Source organism: Triturus cristatus, chromosome 7 (genome assembly GCF_964204655.1).
Source record: "Triturus cristatus chromosome 7, aTriCri1.1, whole genome shotgun sequence".
In the NCBI taxonomy this organism is placed as follows: Eukaryota; Metazoa; Chordata; class Amphibia; order Caudata; family Salamandridae; genus Triturus; species Triturus cristatus.
In genome coordinates, this window is record NC_140590.1 from 1,285,047,079 (window position 1) to 1,285,066,075 (window position 18,997).

At 42.0% G+C, this 18,997-nt stretch overlaps 1 protein-coding gene across 1 annotated transcript in view; it reads right to left on the reverse strand.

Annotated features, from left to right (window-relative positions):
* The window catches only part of LOC146811894 (sulfotransferase 1 family member D1-like), a 226,479-nt gene that overhangs the window by 195,566 nt on the left and 11,916 nt on the right, over positions 1 to 18,997 (reverse strand). The window lies entirely within an intron of this gene.

Consider the following 18,997-nt stretch of genomic DNA (forward strand, 5'->3'; position numbering starts at 1 on the left):
GGTCTACTGTGGACTAAGCTGCAAAATTGGGTACTGCCGGCTCCATTGCTAAATTCTATCATCAGTATCTACTCACAAATGTGGGTGTGGATATGAATAGCATCCACTGGGATGTGACGGACAAGATTGTAACATCAAGGGTGGTGAAGCAAGGTTGTATCCTCGCTCCCTTACTCTTTAACCTGTACTTGGCTGACATTAATGACCAATTAGCAAAAGCAATAGTGTTTCCACCAAGAATGACAAGCCTAAAACTCTAACTTCTTCAATACGCCATCATCTTTAACCATACCCAGAGAGGCCTCCAATGGTCTCTAACTGTCCTGGAGAATAACAGCAAGTTAAATTACATTCCAATCAACAGCTCCAAAAGTAAGATTTTAGTATCAAGCAGGAAAGTCAATAGCAAAGGGGCATTGCATTTGTCTAATAGGAAGCTTGGGAGAGTACAAACCATCATATACCTAGGTGTTTGCTTCAAAGAACGACACAGCTATTCTGTTTATCTATCCTCTCAGAAAAAGCCAGTTCAGCATTGATACTGACTTTCTGCAAGCTGCTTCAAAAAAAGAAGTGCTCCAACTTGTCCGCGTTCTGTAAGGTCAATATTAGTAAGCTAATGCCAACTCTGATGTATGGAGCAATTATATATGGAGACCGCTTTGAGGCATGGCTAGATCATGCTCAAAATAAATACTACCACTCACTATTTTGGCCTTCCAAATGCTGCACCAGCGTCATGCTTGCAATCGAAATTTAATCTACCCAGGCGAATTTGATTCCAAAAGCCCGTTGTCAGGCATATGGCATGAAAGCAATGTAACCAAACAGTACGTTGAAACGCACAATTTGGCACATTTGTACTGATGAAAAATTAAGATGGCACAAATACTTGATAGCCTCGATTGAAATTCTGAAGGCTAAAGATCCCTGGGAAAGCTCCATACCACCTAAAATGTTGAAGCAGGTAAAAAAATTGAGAGATCTTCACATAGAGGCCATAAACAGCCTTGCCTTTACTAGCACAGCTCCGCTTCTATATAACAAAGGCAGCATTACAAGTTGTCTTGACCATCTGCTGAAACTTTACAGAAAAAAGAATTACAATGGGTAAGGCGCAGCATAATTCTTCTTAAAGAGCACTAGTTTGGTCAGATAACTAGATCAATAGAGCTGGATTTCAGACTATGTTGGTCAGCTTCAGAGTCTCTATTGCACATTATCTGTATCTGTGAGCCAATACTGGTCCAGAGACGCTGCTGGCTATGCCTGGTTTTCCTACAAATACATGTAAGATCATACCAGGAAGCAATTGCTGCCTGTCTATCATCGCAATCATTGCAGCTTACAGCCAGATTTTTGAAATTCATGCAACATGCAGTTAAAATGCTCAAGGAGGCTTCAGACTAAAAAAACACATTTTAATGCTATGAGGCGCCGCTTATACCAACTCGGTGACAGCAATTAGGAGCAAGTTAACCACCTACCAGGTCAGATCACTCTTGAAGTATTCTTTTTCCATCCATACCCCTGAGGTTAATAGATGTAGAATTAAAGTGGGCAGCACTTAGAAAATGAATGGGCCGTCCCTAGTGATGCTAAATATAAGATCATCTTATTAATCTCCAGTATTCAGTCTCTTGCATAGCACAATACCTTAAAATCTATAGAGTATGACTATTTTATAAGTATGACTGGATTGATCTGTAGGTTAGTGATGCACTGTCACTTTGTTCTTTTGAGCTTTTGCTAAGTAAGCAATCCCTTGTGATGTAATTTTGTTTTATATACTTGAGACTTTGGCCGAATGGAAAAATTGTAATTTAACTTATCAAATGATTTAATTAGGGCAGTCAATTGTGTTCATTTGATTGTTTGTCTTTTGTACTGGTTTTTAATACCTTGCAATAAAATTAAATTATATTTACTGTGCCCTCTCAGTTATAATGGGGCAACCTGGCCAGTCTTAGCGAGGTACACACCATTTACAAATGCAGGTGCATTAAATAATCATGAATTGTTTATTCTCTACTCTCACTTAGTTAGACTGGATCGATACCTAATGCAGTTTGTTATGCATATAATAACTGCCCCAGCAAGGGATGATCAAGCTGGGCAGACATAGTTAGCTGTGTCTGCCATTAGTCCAGTTACTATAAATGCAATTATGGGTAAAGCTCCAACAAAACGGGATAAAACTCTGTTTTGGATAGCACAAAAAACAAATCAGCTTTAAGCAGTGTTTCTCCATATAGGACCCCAACATAAGTTTAAAATTCTCACTGTGTGTCTTCCATTTATTATGATTGTGTGACACAGGGTATTGTCTTTGGTGCCATATATATACCATAAGACATGGCACTCCATCAATTGCTGTTTTGCCTGAAGGGCTAAAGCAAATTCAAAATGAATATGGGGGGCCCTGCCCTTGATTTGGGCATGAAATTAATTGGCAACTTTGCAACAGCCTCCTCAATGATTCTAAGTACAATTAGAGGGGATGCAGCATCATTGGCAATACGTCAAGGGCTCGCAGCAGTTCCTGCTGTGAATCAGGAATGCAAGCTACCAACAATTATTTCTGAAAGCTATGCTTCTATAGGTTGTGATAATTTGGGAACCAGGCCTGGTAAGCCACAACATAAAAACAAAATCAGATACTACCAAGTAGACACCTGAGTCTTCTAAAAAAAACGTTGGGTTAAATATCAATGTGTGATTGAGTCTTGCATCTGTCCTATGAATACTCCTTTATTTCTTGTAGCCAAACCTGATCATTACTATCATACAGTCTTAGACTATAGATGTTTAAACAATTTCCACAGCACAGCTTTAACATTGTTCGTAAAAAATATAAAACTACATTAGACATTTCCAATGGTTTTTTTTCTGTCAAAATATAGCGTCTGAAAGCAGAGATTTGATGGGGCTTACTGCTTTAGGGATTCAGATAAACTTTTGTAGGCTCCAATCTGTTTGCTGCCTGAGTGACGTCAATTTTACAAGAAATCGATTCAGAAGCATTGTCTTACTTTGATGACATTTACCTCACAGATGATGACTTAAACACACACTTGGGTAGAGTGGATCGCATCATTTTGGAATTCGCGTAAAATGACTATAAATTAAATTAAACAAAATCAAAAATTAAATTTCTTAGTGTCCTATTGTTAGGATATGGATTAGCAAATGGAGGCAGAAGTCTTGCTCTACACTTCCTAGAGGATTGCGCTCTTTTACAATGGCCAACTACTTTAAAGAAGCTACAGTCCCTTTTAGGCTTTCTAAACTTTGGTAAAACATACATACCAGATTATACACAATTTGTTAAACCGTTGTATGATTTAATTTGTCCTGATTGTTCAGACAAACATTGGACTACAGAACATACTACTGTTCTCAGACCATTGCAAACAGACATGCTTGCATCCAAACACTTGCACACTTCACTTGTGTCAACAAAACAAATTTATCATCATTGCGGGTTATACTGGCTATATTTATGTCACTTTTAATGAAGGTGAAACAGTATCAATTGCACATATATTGCATTTATAATCTAATGCAGAAATGTGTTTTGCATTAATTGAAAAGTTCTGAATGCAGTTCAAACAGCTGTTCTGAAGGAACGTCTGTTGGCTCACGGGAAACGCATAATTGTGTTTTTTCCATTTCAGCCTTAGAGGCTGCTCCAAAAGTAAGCTTTCCTAATGCCAAAGCCTTGCACCCACGATGGATCCTGTAAGTTATTTCCTTGACAGCTACTGATGTTGGTTGTGTCTTTGACCCTACACTAAGAACACAGGAATTTCCCCAGTATGAACAAGAATACTACATGTCGAATTAAATTATGCCTCTAGATTGTTATGATTTCATAATATATACTGATGGTTCAGCCCAGTCTGCAGTTGATACTATGCATAAATACTTGGCAGCATGTGCTGCAGTAAAGGGTGTTATGAAAGATGGTGAATTTCAGGCACTAAAAACATATAGAGGTACTTTGGGTGACTGTACTGCTCAGCTGTCTGAACTGAAAGCTTTGGTTCTGGCACTGCATAATGCTGATCCAGAAATCCTAGCACTTATTATGTGCGATTCGTATTCCTGTATCCAATCCTATAATGATAAATTACATTATTGGTGCTTGAATGGATTTGGAGACTCTAAAGGAAAAACTATCACGAATAAGTTGCTTTGGCGAAAGGTGGCATTTCTTAAAGATGGTCTGCCATAGGTTTATTAAATACATAGGGCCCTCAACGTGTTGGTGTATACATTGCAGGGAATTCATTGGCTAATGAAGCTGCCGAAGCTGTGCTGCAGACAGTCGTAGTCGCTGCGATTACTTGTTTACATACAAGAATAGATGATGACATTATAGCTGTAGCACACCCCTACCTAAAATTATCCAGAAAATGATTTCTATGGGGGTGGCCACAGTGATCGGCTGACACTTGAACTGTTATTAAAGATTTGCAGGTCTTTATTGGTACATATGCAGTAGCTTCATTCCACTCAGACCGGAGACCGACCTTTGCCGCTAAGGCTTACCGGGATACTATTGGCAGCCTGTGTGTTGCTGTGCATTACTATTCCTTTTCATAGCATCCTGAGGGAAATTTGATAGTGGAGCGGAAAAACTGTGAATTAAAGCAGTCCTTAACAGCTAATGTACTAGGTTCAGGTCATAGTTGGATCCATCACCTGTATGGAATCCAGAGAGCTATGAATAATTTGCCTAGAAAATCTTTGGGTGGTCGAACCCCATATGAGTTCCTTTTTGGGGTCCAGATGTATATTCAAGATCTTGATAACCCTAATACAGTAGCGACTGATGTGCACTTTGACATCAATGAAAATATCTCTGTCTTACAGTAATTACAAGACTTCCAAGATAATTGCTTGAGTGGGAATTCTAAACATTCTGCCACTGACTAAGTGAAGAAGCAACCAGCAACTTCTGGCTGGATTCCTAATGTTGGGAATCTGGTGCTGGAGAAGATTACAGATAAAAGGGAATTCAGCCCATCCTACCATGCCACGGTGCCTGTACTAGCTGTACAAGGTATTTAGAGCCAGATGTACAACCCTTTTTGCGGCGGGCAAACAGGAGATCGGCCCATTTGCGACCGCAAAAAAGGTTCCAGGCATGTACAAATGCATTTAGCAAGTCACTGACTCACAAAATAGCATTTGAGACTCTCGCTATTAGGGAGGACGTCCCCTTCCTCATAGCGAGTTAACATACCATGTACTGTTGTTTTGCAACCACATTTGCGGTTGCAAAAGACTCGCAGCTTACCACCTACTTCAAGTAGCAAACGGGAAGGGGTCCCCAGGGACCACTTCTCCGTTGTGAGTTTTTGCGTAAATATTTTTTAAGAGCAGGCAGTGGTCCCAGGGAAATGTTTCATTTTTGTTTTTTAAATGCCCGCTTTTCCTTTAAGAAAAACAGGCTGCATTTATAAAAAAAAAAACCTGCTTAATTGAGACATGTTGGTCTGCTGACCCCAGCAGGCCACCATCCCTGGGAGTGGTAGCCATTCCAAATGGGTTAGCAAATTGCCCTTGCCTCATGAATATTGATGCAGCATGCAATTTGCGACCCCATTGGGAATCGCAAACAGTGTCTGAGACACTGATGTACATTGCATTTTGCGACTTGCTAACTGCTAATCGCAAAGCGATGAAATTTGCGAGTGGCAAAATGCAATCATCATACATCTTGCCCCAAAAACTGTGATTTGTCTACCGCTTGCTGGTTGTAAACAGAAGCAACACATTTTCATTGATTTGATCAAGCTCCATCATTTTGCCAGTCCTAAATGGTAGGCCACAAAGGTATTTGGTTAGTTCCTTATCCCCTCTCGATACCCTACAAGAGATCCCTCTACATACACCAAGACGTTTGATTTTAGCTACACCCCGTTTGGGGGTTTCTGATAACATGCACCCGTGCCTATTTCTACTTCGGCACCAACCAATGAGATTATATAATACAAACTGCCTTTGGAGATACCAATGTGCTTTCCTTTGCCTAGCAAGGTTCCTATTTTTAGTCCGACTGCATCTGGTTACTTTGCTAACATTGATGATTTTTTTTCAGATTCCTCACATACTTCCTTGCATGATGCACATACACTGTTCTCTTGGTTAAACACTTATCTCATTATTTCATGGTATTATCTTTGGTTTTTCCTTACCTTGGTTTTTCTCATCATCTGGATTGGATTTGTTACAGTGTTTTTTTCTGCTGTTAAATGGACTCTATCTCTCATAATGTTCTTCTCCAGAACTGGTAGCTCAAGTACTTCAAAACCCATTCTTCCTCACATGAAGTCTGAAGAGACTTGTCCATTGTGAACATTACTGCATTTCCTTTTCATGATGGTATTTTTTGGGATAAGGGCTCTTATGCCATTCTTGATCCCACAGAAACTTTACAAATTCCATATGTTTTTAAAATTGCTATGGGTGATTTTGTTACTCCAGGTTCCATCGCTTATAAATGCAATATTGCAACTATGTCAAACATGTTATCTGGATTTGAATCCTATACAATATTCAAAAATGACGATTTCTATTTGATATCTTAAACTCTTGTAAAATGTTTTGCTATCATCATTATGCTCATCATTACTTAAATGGAGCAAGTACACCACATGCTGTTTTTAACTAACACACAGCGAGAGCACAGTCTAACATCACCTTTAGGGAGTCCCCAACAGTACTTTGAAAGGGTTTCCTAAATTACTAGTCACGTTCCCACAGACCTGGTTTCATTTTATTATAAGCTTACACCTTCTTAAGCAATGAAAACCATGCTGACACAAACAAAATAAATTTTCTTGGAATCTTTTATTTAACAATTGACTGTGTAGGGTTATGATTATCTGAAAAACAACATTGATCCAAAATCAATGTGGGTTACAAAACACAGGCAGGTCCAGTGAATTAAGGGGAGCTGGCGTACAACCTACCTATGACTCACAAGCCACTACCAGTGGTAGCAGAGTCACAGGTAGGTTATACGAAAACTGCGTACGGGCCCAACTGTGGTCCCACGCCATTGAGCAGGACCCTGCTTCCAACAAAGGAGCTTTAATTCCCCCCTTGACCGTCGGTTCATTGATTGATTGTTCTAAGGTATGATATATCATTTTTGTGAATGGTGTAGGGTATGGCTCTTAATAAAAACACAGAGAATAACTGGCCCACCATTGAGTAGTCTAGCCTTCATTTGGTCCTGAAGAATTCCCATGATCTGTATTGACATTAGAAAGGCAAGAAACATGTTGACCTCCAAGTAGTTTTGAGAGCCAACATGGGCTATTGCATCTATCTATGGCCATCACTTGCTTTTAATATAAAAAAAGTGATCCAGATATTAACATTTTCTATTGGATTAGCCATAGTTATTTCTAACTCACTCCACAGTAACCTACTCAGTTTATCACTCCTACACAGCACATCACTCTTCATGTTGGCTATGAAAAGAACTCTGGCAAAGAGCCCCCCCTGAGGGGCCTGTTGGGCATTGCAGCACCGGCCCAACGAGGAGCTGCCTAATGATGAAGCATGACACCCTTTGTGGTAGGTGAGGGCTCTTGTTCCTGATGGATCAGATCCCCTGATCTTGATTCTCAGGGGCTTCTGACCTGTCCTGTCCCCATCTTTTGAGGAACTGCATACCCTTGATAGCACTGACAATTTTGGGCATGTATGCTGGACCTTCTTTTGCCCTTTGTCCCTCTCATTATGGACTGACTGGAATTGAACAACAACTGGTCTTTGTCTTTCTGGTTTCAGAGTGTACAGCCTGTGTTTAGCTGCCTCTGGTGCTCTTTTGAATGTGCACTAGACATGTACCTTGCTGCACAATTGGTGCGGTCTGCTTACATTGATTTGCTCATGTATACATTGAGGTTGCACCTTCAGTGTTGTCCTATGTTGCAACCATTGCTGCAGGATGTGTTTTATGAGGTTCCCGTGCCAACTTGAATGGATGCCTCCCCTTCAGGATCTATGGTGTCTAGCTCTTCATTTGAGACTACACTCCTGGCATCACTGCCCTCTGCTTTTAGTGATGAGGCAGGTACTGACCAAGTTGGTTCTTTGGAACGTGCTCTTCAGGCTATCTGTCGTCTGCAAATGCCAGCTCCCTCTAGGATCTAAAATGACTTTCTGGACATAGTAGACTTTTCTGGGCTACCGATCTTTAGTACAGACGCCTCATAGACCCTTTTAATTCAGCATTTTGTTTGGTAAAAAAACTTTTTGATTTGATTTTTTAGTAATTTGCGGGATTTTTTAATTGCCATTATTTAATGGCTTTTAATCACGCTTATATTGAGGTTTTATTTTATTTAATTATATGCCTTTTAAATGCTTTTAGAGTGGCTAGCATTTAGTGAATAAGTCTCCTTTATGACCAAGGGGAGGTTGTTGTATGGCTTACATGTAGTCCCCACTTCAGATTCAACTCCTTAGGTTGACGTTCTCCTTCTCGTGGTGCCTTTTGCCACACTTTCTGCTAATGCATGAATGTGCTTTATGTGCATCTCTGATAGGCACTGACGCCCCGCTGTCTGGACAGCTAGTTCCAGGGTTGTACATGAAGAATACAATGCCATTGTTTTCCTTTCTTTCTTTGCTCGTTAGGATACAGTAGATTTTAGCTAGACAAAACCAAATGAACTGCTCTGCTCCTCTGCTACAGTTTGATAAGAACAGTACTTTATTACATGAGCAGCTCCCCTGCTAGAGCTCTTTGAGAGGACATTTCCATGCTGGGATTATCATGGAACTGCTACAACTGTGACTGAGATGCAGCCATGCAGTGTCCAGCCTCCATTCTGCCAAGGAAGATAACCTGTACACTGCGACCAGCTTCCTGACACCGCAGACAAAGGGTTATGCTATCCCAAGTGATCTGGCAGAACGATATTCCTGCTATGCTCTCTTTAGTATAGTATTAGATAGGAGTAAGCAAACATTAGCAACAATTAACATGGTTGTATTGTTAATTTTTGCCATTCTAATAATGCTGATTACAGTAACGTATTGATTTTCTAAAAATTGCAGCTCATGCTTTCTTTGCAAAAATATGATTATTTGCAAAAATACGATAATTTCAATAAATGTTTGAAAATGGATTGTCATATCTTTCTTGTGTTTACCTTGGGCATGCAAGACTGACCAAACAAAAGGGTTAGATCTGTTTCCATGGAGTCCTTGGGAATCAGAGTGTCATGTTCGAGGTTGCCAATAACATTTGTTACTCTGGTTGGTTTAGGGATTGGATGTGGTACTGTGAGCTAGTCAAAACCCACCAACATTTACTGATGGTATATGTGGACTGAGTCCCTATATTGTGAAGTTTGTGTTAGTCTAATGTACAGTCCTGCTATATTTGTAGGAACCATATATCAAAGAATTCCATTTTAGTTAAAAAGTATATGCCTAAAAAACATTGGCAAAGCCAAATAATAGAGCAATTTGGATTTGTCAATATGTTTTTGCCATGTTGAGCCGCTGCCATGCCGCATGATTGAAAGGAAAAAAATAAAGCACTATGATGTGGCTAGCATTGACCGCATCATAGCACTTTCTGTTTTTTACTTTCAGCCATGCTGCACTCTAGCCATGCTGCTGTACAACATGTTTAAAAAAGCATTGACAAAGCCAAATAGATTTGGCATAAGAGAGACATATTGGCTTTGCCAATTCTTGTTTTTTCTAGCAGGAGGGAGGGCAAGCAAAAATTACAAAAGAAGGGAAGAAGGGGAGACAGGCAACAGTGAAAGATGGGGCAAACAACAGAGATGGGTGGGCCAGCAACAACAGGAGGATGGTGGGAGGGGAGAAAAACAACAATGATGGCAGTGGAACTGGGTGTAAACAATGATGAGAGGGCAAGCAACAAGGATGGAAAGAGGCAAGCAATAATGACCAGAGTTGGAAAAGAGGAGGCGGGCAAACAACAGTGGTAGGAGGTGGGCAGGTGCAATCAACAACGATGAAGAAGCAATGATGCCTGTGTAAAGCAACAACAACAATACATGAATTTGAGCAGCGAAAGGACAATAATAAAGATATTAATCAATACTTGGTCCAAGCTCCATTGAAGAGACAAACAGACGTAGAGAGAATGTTAAATCTGCACAGACTGACCATTGAGAAACATGGGAATAAGTGTGAAAATTAAGCTAACCAATGGTAAGTAATGGACATGCTCTAAACTCTTTTCAGTTTTTTTATGTAACAAAAGATTTCGCAAGTGACTGTGCTTGTGCTTTCTCAGGCGAGATCTAAAAAGGACTTTAGCACAACCTAAACATTTTGTGAGTATGGTAGAAGATATGGGCTTTAAGTGTAAAAAAAGACCAAACTCACTGCCCTCCCAAACAAAACGCCCTGGAGAAACCAATTAGAATTTTACTGAACACGACAACTGGGCACTGACCTATGAGTGACCTAGGAATTTGCCTTAAAAAAGCATTAGCAGAGATGCAAAATATGTTTGGCAAGTATGCAGTAAGTTCATAACTTTGAATCCATCTATAGAAAGATGGCATGATAATGTAATTTCTTACTTTGCAGCGTGTACATATTTTTCCGTTCATCCTTTCATATTCTATTTTGCCATGCTAAGTGCTTTCAATGGACTTGTACTGTCAGGTACTGAGTACCTCAGCATGGGTACAATACTTTCAATAGGTGATGGAGGAAAGTTGAATATTAGTAGGTGGGGGGTATTCAACATCAGCTAGTAATAATACCTCAATCACTAATAGGTTCAGTCAAGTCTTAATAAATTAATCTTTTCTCAATCCTTGGTAGCTTGGCAAACGAGCAGTCAGGCTTAATTTAGGGGATAGGTTTGTGTGAAGCATTTAATATCACCAAAACAGTAAATAAGCAAAAGACCCAACAAAATAAAAAATCCACCAACCTTTTATGAAAATAGAGAATGTTCTTATGTTTACAATGACACCAAATCAACAAAATTCCAATGTAAGTAACCAGAGAAATGCATTTTTAAAGATGAAATTAAAATGTATGCATTCTAGCACAAAAAGCTCAAAGCGAGACTCGTGGCTATCTGGTTGCGCTGAACGAGGACAATGTTAGAGTTTAAGGGTGACCACAATGGAGCATGAGTCACATAGGAGGAGTAATAGGTATGGGTCAATAGTTTACCTTGTGACTTAGTTTTTTCTTGCAACTTTTCTCTTGTCAGTGGGCTTGGAGAAAGGTCCCTGGGCTTTTTGGTTCCAAAGTTCGAGTCGACGACAGTGGCCTGCTGCATCGTGATGCCTCAGTGAGTCTCTGGAAGTCTTTGTTCTCAATGTAGATGGCAGAGAGTTCTGGAGCTTTCAGTGGGACAAACTAGCACAGTCAGGCCGATTCGCCAGTCTACAACGGAGACTTGACTCTCGAACTCGAGCCGGTCTACTCCTAGAGCTTTTTAGGAAAACTTAGTAGAAAGTTTCTAGACTTTCAGATCTTGCCCCCTGCATGTTCCCTTGGGGAGAAAAGTGTCCAGCAGCACCAGTCAATAGTTCAGAGACTCTGGATTGCCTCTTGAAGGCTAGGACTCAATCTCCCATGATGCACCTGCACAGACAAGGAAAAATCCGGTTGCAACTGTTCAGCTTTAGTGGTCCTCGCTTTGGGCTTGCAGGTGACTTCTTCCAGCTCTGTTTTAGATGTTGCTGATCAAGGAGAACACTCCTTTTTCTTTAAGTCTGGCACATCCCTTTCATTGCAGCAGGTGCAGTCCTTTTGAGTGCCACGCTTCTGTGGTGCAGTCCAAGGATCCAGCAAGGCAGTCCTTCTAATTTTGTTCCAAGCAGTGTTCTGAGGATCTCCTGCAGCTCTCCCATATTTCTTCTTCATTCTGAGCTGGTGGGAGGGGTGGGATACCCCTGATAACAGGGGTAAAGTTACTGCCACCTCCTATGACCGCTTCCTGCGAAGTGTGGGATATTTTTGACTCAGAATGCACTGTTCTCCAAAAATAAAAATGGAAAAAATCTCTACTTATTGTGTATGTCTGTGTAACCTAACTAAGAGGTGTGGCTAACAACTCACTACACTGCCCTTCTAGCTCCTCTCCTAATGTAATTAGGGGGATATCATCTGGCTGGGGATCAAAGAAGTGGGGGCTGGGCTGGATCCTGTGACAACTGTTCTCCTGCCTTTGAAGTTCAGCTAACATTTCAGCCCCTTCCTCTCCCTGGCTTCTCCAGGAAGTACATCTCCTTCCACCAAATAGAAGTATTGCTTCAGCCCCAGGCCTCTTCACACCCACTCAGGAAGCAGTTTGGCTCAGACTATCAAAGGCTGACCAATCAGAAGAGGGTTCTACAGGGCGGCTTTATATAAACTCCAAGATAGTAAGGTATAAAATTACTTTCATGTAATACTCAATAAACCTGACCTTGGCAAGTTGTTGGATTTATTGTAACCTTTATTTTGATACTTTGCATAAACTTTGCTGGCTAGGTCCAAAGCAAATGTAGACTTTATTTAGTTTAATAAAGCCTTCACTTGTTAGCCTATGGGTCTAGGCAGCACCACAATAGGAAAACACGACTTAGGCTGTTTTTCCCTACCAAGGCATATAAAACATATTTAATATTGTCCTGCTTTTTATAACAATGCACCCTAAGAATGAAGCACCTTGGGCAGACCTTAGGGGTGACTTTCAAGTAATACATTTTTTTTATTTTATTTGGAAGTACTTTTAATTTCCAATTTGGACACAATTTTATTTTAAAACCAGTCTGCAAGGCAGGCCGGAATTTAAAATGACACCAGACACCCATAACAGCAGTGCACGCTTGAGTGCATTAAGTCCACTGGGGTCTCTAAACCTACATGCACTACCATATACCATGGACTTACTAGTAGGTTGTCTTTGCCAATCAGAAGTATACCAATTACCACATACTTTTACAAGGGACTTCATGGTGTATGACATCCCAGCAAGTGACATCATAGGAAGTGGCATCACAAACGATGACCTCACAGAAGTGACTTCTCAAGAAGGGGATCTGATCTTAACACCTCACACGTTTTGCAAGTCTATCATGAGTATATTTGAGCGCATTACTAGATTTATCAAATTAGATTTTGTGTTGAAGTGCAACCAAAAAAGTGATGCAACCCCAAAACAAAATGTGGGCCCCAACGGATACATTTTTTCTGCCACAAAGACAATTACAACAAGGAAAAATATGGCAGCAAATCTATTCTGCTTAGTAGGTTGGAAATTCTGCATTTTCAAATACCTTATGGGGTTATGGCACCTGCTGCAGAGATCTTTGTGTGTCCAGTAAATTCCAGGGAACAATAATAATGGTAAGATAACTTTGGAGAGTAAAGCCATTGCTGGAGAGATCTGTTTGCTGTAGTCATAGTTTATAATCAAAGTAGCATAGATGGTTAATGGGTATCTTGCAAAGCACATCATCTAACATGCAGATGATTTTTTTATGTTGCTAGGTAAGTGGGTTACTGCTTTTAACACAAAGATACTTTTGTTACTTGCAGCTCATAAATTGTAATCCTCCTAATATAGCACAGCTAGGTTTTTTCTTTCCACTGACTGGAAATCTTAGTACTCATGGAGGTTGGCTGTGCAATACAGCTGAGAATGTGTCAGCATAACATTTAACACATTTTGATGGCAGCTGAAGACTGCAGGCATCTCTTGTTTGTCTATTTCCCCACCTGCTGTCACAACACTGTCTCTCCTTGGTCCCCAGCTGTCTTTGGTTACTTGTGCACTTAATACACTGAGGTATTTAAATCTCTCTCATGTATCCCATTCTCTTTCAATTGTGGTTTTACCTCTGAGAAACTTAAATGTATTGTTTAAAAACCCTCTTTTCTTTCGGCTCTGCTGTTTGGATCCCTCTGAGCTATTTCAACATCTCCCTCATACCTAAATCCCTATCTTAATATGTAAGTATACCACAGAGACATTTACAGGGATGAACCCAGGCCCTGCTGACCCTGTGGCACATGGGGCCCCACCATCCATTTGGTGGGTATTCAACCAAAGTCTTAGGGAAGTCTCTGAGATATGGGAGTCTCCAGGGCCCCTGTCTTATTCTGCAGGAGGCCCCATCATTTTACATTAAATGGGTCCTTCAGAAGATGTGGGTCCATCTTCTAATCTATTTGCACACTTTAGGTATTCAATAACATTCTACCTCCTCTGTTCTGCTGTCTGCGAAACCCTGGGAAGTTGTCTGTCTCTAATTCCTTCGAGCTCTGCCTTCTGATGGATTTTCCTAAGGTATTTAAATGTCTCTATTGTAACATTTTTGGCTGTATTTATGTTATAGACCATGGACGAAATAAGGAATGTGCATTATGCACTGTGAAATGAAGAGATGCGGGCCGGGGAAGGCAATGCAGAACCAAGTAGGGGCCTACTGGGGATGGGAGCACCCGAGAGTGAAAGGAAAAGCGAGCACAAAGGGACCCGCAAGGATTGGACATGCCCTTTGAACACCGCCAAACAGCCCGATGGCAGAAGGGGGGTGGAGCGGGGCAAAGAGGTCAGATGGTGGGCACAGGCTCCCCTTTGTCCTCAAACTCTGACCATTGCCTCGGAACCCACCTGCCCATAACAAAAATGGCAGTTATCACAGCCACAAGGACGATGGAAAAAAGGAGGGCGGAAGCAACCCAGAGAGATATCCAGAGGAAAGAGTAACATAGGTAGAAGAGCTGCTCAAACAGTGTCCTTGGGATGCTTCACGGCAGAGACACTGGGGGAGCAGGTGACAGCACACAACGACAGCCAGAGTAGAAGAGCTGCTCCGACAGTGTCCTTGGGATGCCATACGGCAGGGGCACTGGGAGCAGCCAAGTAGCCAGTAAGGGTCCAGGGAAAGCAGAATGGTACCTGCAGCCTGGGTCGTGTCTGACGGCCGCCCACAAAATTGGTAGCAAGGGGAGCCTAGAACCTGCAGAACACTGAGACACTTGCCAAAGGGGCCCTTGCACTGGGTCAGTGCTATCAGCCAGAAACAAATTCAAACCATTGGGTCAATGTTTACGTGATAATGTGATGTGTAATGAACATGGGTTTTCGAATGACCAACCGGTAAGTTGCGAAATGTATATAATCCGCATTTGAAAATAATCTGTGGCCTTTGATGTACCATGATCGGTTGTCCCCTGAGTGATTCAAGGGGGAGGGGATGCTGCATGACAAGGCAGATAAGGAGGGGGTGAACTCGCTAGCCAGGAGGGGTTAAGAAACATGGCAGGATGGAAGTGATGCAATTGGGGAGGCTAATTGGAATGCACACAAGTCGAGTAAAGCTTGCTGGCTTTGGAACTGAACTCAAAATTCAAGGTACAAGGTATATGTGCTACTATTCAGGAGGGTTGTGGTGCAGGTGTATGTCAATGGCAGCTTTGGCTGGCTTGCGGCCGGCACATCGGACAATGCAATAGTCCGCACAGAAGGGCAGCAGAAACAGTCCAGCTGGCACATGCATTATTATCCACATTCTGCAATTTGAAGACTACACTAACCCTGGTTTGTGAGTGGCAGTTGCTTTGTCCTAAGCGGTGAGTGCTGACACCAGTAAACACATGCATACACACACACAAATGTACACACACATCAGCCAACTGCCCATAAAACAAGCGAATTGTGCACCACCCATACTTTTATGTGTACGAAACTCCTCTGACCTTTTGCCACTATTCACAGTTTAGACTTTCTTTTACTGTTCCCAGGATTTATCTCCAACAAAGACTTGTTTTATTGTATCAGGCATAGAGTTATCAGTTTTGCTCTTATGAAATCAACAGAAGAAATATGTATTGGCAATAGCAGCATGTACTTTAGAAATCAAGATTAGAAGTTCACATTTAGACACGAAGGCTGGACTGTTCCCATGAGGCACAGGACCAAGAATGATTTGCATATAGCTGTGTCTGAACTGGGGTGGCGAAGTGAGCTAAAGAACGATGATGGATTCAACCCAGATCTGTGACTGGGGGTGAGTGTCTGAAAAGTTGCAGCACTCCATCCATCATCTCCTTGTGTTTGCTATGCATTTTTACATTTCATGGTTTTTAATTTAAGTGTAGAGAGCATGCTTGTTTTCTGCATAGAGATGCAGAATGGTCACATCTCATCTGGTGGTAATGACCGATCGTGGTAGTGGTGGTGGTGATATTAGTGGTGAGGGTAATGGTGATGCAAATGGTGGTGTTGGGGTAATATTGGTGGTCATAATGATGGCTATGATGCTTGTGCTGTCTATGGTGCTTGATGGTGTTAATGGTGGTGATAATTCTGGTAATGTGGTGATGGGAAGGCTAATGGTAATGGTGGTGGTGTAGTGGTGGTGGTAATGATGGTAATAATAGTTGTCTTTGTAGTTATGAAGGTAATATTGAGGATTATGATTTGTTAAGGGAACAAGTGGTCTCTTCGTACAATTTAAGAACTAAATATCAGACATAGAGGATCAATAAATTCTGCGTCAACACAATTACAAAATGAAAAAATGCAAGTATTTAATCAATTATATAACACAAAATGAAAAAATAAAAATAAAGAGGTGAGTGGGAGAAACAAAGAATAACAGAAAAGTAACTTTACAGCTCAGACATTTTTGTAGTGACTGTAAATACAATGAACTATTTTAGTCACAATTGATTAGAGTACCAATACTATCAAATGTATAAAACCAAGGCATTTGTGATAGTTATGGTACTGTATGTTGACAATGTTTTGATCCCACTTATAAATATGGGGATTTAAGTTATATTTTACTGAGATGACTCTAATTACTGAATTTCTCTGATTTTATGCATGCAAAATCTGAACCCAACTAAAGAAACCCTGTAACCTTTGTTTTTTTTAAGTCAATTTCTGTGTGTTTTTAATGGTATTTCCTAACTATAATATACCTGTAACCTTTGTTTTTTTTAAAGGATTTAATTTTTTTTTTAATGTAAAGTAATATTTAATTACCATACGTTAATCAAACTGCTGGAGCACACTGCCTTTGGCTGTGCTTGGCGGGGGTTGGACGCAGGGCCTGGTGTGGGGCCAATCCTCCCATTGCAGCCAACCCCATGCAGCGCACGACCAAAGGCTGTGCACAGCAGGAGGTTGCATGCAGGGCTGTGGCCAAACCCCCATTGCAGCCAACCCCACATGGCCAAATGCTGTGCGCAATGAGGGGTTGGCCGCAGGACATGGCTTGTGGCCAGGCCTTGTGTCCAACCCCCCAAAGGCGGTCAAACAGGAAGGGGGAAAGCAGCCTCCCACTCCCAGGGCCCTGTCACATTTTTTTAGGGAAGGGGATACATGACACACTCCCGGAATTAAGCCCGGGGACCCCATACCCCAGGGCCACCGCTTAATTTATATGTGGCACATAACCCCCCTCCCCTCGCCGATTTTGGTCCTGGGGACCACAACTCTCGGGACCCGCTCATATAATGAAGGGCAAGGGGGCATGCAGCCCCCTTGCCAGGCCAATATTGGCCCCAGGGGACCCCATTCCCCAGGGCACAGATAATTAGTTAAGGGGAATGGGGCCGCATGGGCACATGGCCCACCTCCCCAGGCCGATTTCGCCCCTGGGACTACATCCACAGAGACCCCGCCAATAAAGAGTAGGTGCCCTGGAATCCACACAGTGCACCAACTTCACCATTGTTGGGGACTTTGGGCGGAGAGCCAAAGTCCCTGTGGCCCCCAGCTGGCTCCCCGCCTCCAGTGTGAGGCGTCATTGCCACCGCTTGCAGGCCGCAGCTAAAAATGCTGCTCCCTGAGGACGGGAGAATTTTTTTCATTTGTTTTCCTGCTCACTTCACAGCGGGCCGGGAAACAGATTAAAAGTTTGCTCCCTGCAGGAGGGAAAGTTTTTAAAGCTCCCACCACCAGGAAGCTGACTTGGTGTTTGCTTTCATGTGTCAGGAGCTTTGAAAATGGTCCCACCAACCGAGAGTAAACACAGGTTTCCCTGCCTGCAGCAGTGGAGGCAGGGAAACTGCTGTCATGGGGTGGGCACCCTGAGACATAGCAGCAGCCAACCCTGGGGGATGGGGTCCTTAGGGGCATTAATGACTCCAGGAGCGGACCCCACTCTCTTTAAAGCTTGACCGGGTCACAGGGGGCTAAAGGCATGTGTGATAAAGTTGCATTATAAGAGCAATGCATGGTAAAGGATGCATGGTTAAGGTTGTTTCCTTCAAGAAGCATCTGTTAGAGGAGGAAAATAGACACAAGTACCCACACACTTAAAAAGGTATAGACAGAAACAGATAGGTGTACAGGAGAAGGTGCAGGAAGGGTTACCAGCAGTTAGGTTAAGAGAGGTTCCTTTTGGGTAGGGATGTCTCATGCATGGTGCAACCATGCCCTAAGCTACCCAATTGCAAGTAAATTTGGTATCTTGACTTTCTTGACTTTCTTGCCTAGGACCCACAACCTTCTCTATGTAGGATGAAATTGAACGTAAGGCCCAGAGCCTAGATCTGATCACAAGTATGGAATGCCAAACGTGAACCATTTAACAAATGTAAGGCTACCATCTGTGTCCCTGGAATGTGTACAATGAGCAGTGGTGGCAGCATACCATTTTTGAATCTATTGTGGTTGGACTTGTCTTTTTCCCTGTTGTAAGAAGAAGAGCTATGACTACTGGCCTGCTCATGCAAAGTTGCTTGTGTTTCATGCCCAGACCCTGTGCTGGCATCCTTGTGTGTATGTGGAGTCTGTGTTGTGGGTACATTGATTGCTAGTAGGGCTAGCTTTTTGTGAGAGTGTGTATGCTGTAGCTATTGGGATCTATTTTGGAAGGTAGGGGAGCCCCTAGGATGTAAGATGATGTAACTCCACAACCTCCATACTTCTAAAAAAGCTTTTGCTTACACTATAAAAGCAAACACCTACTCAGATCACCTCCACAGCCCTACCCCCACAGCATCTCTGGTA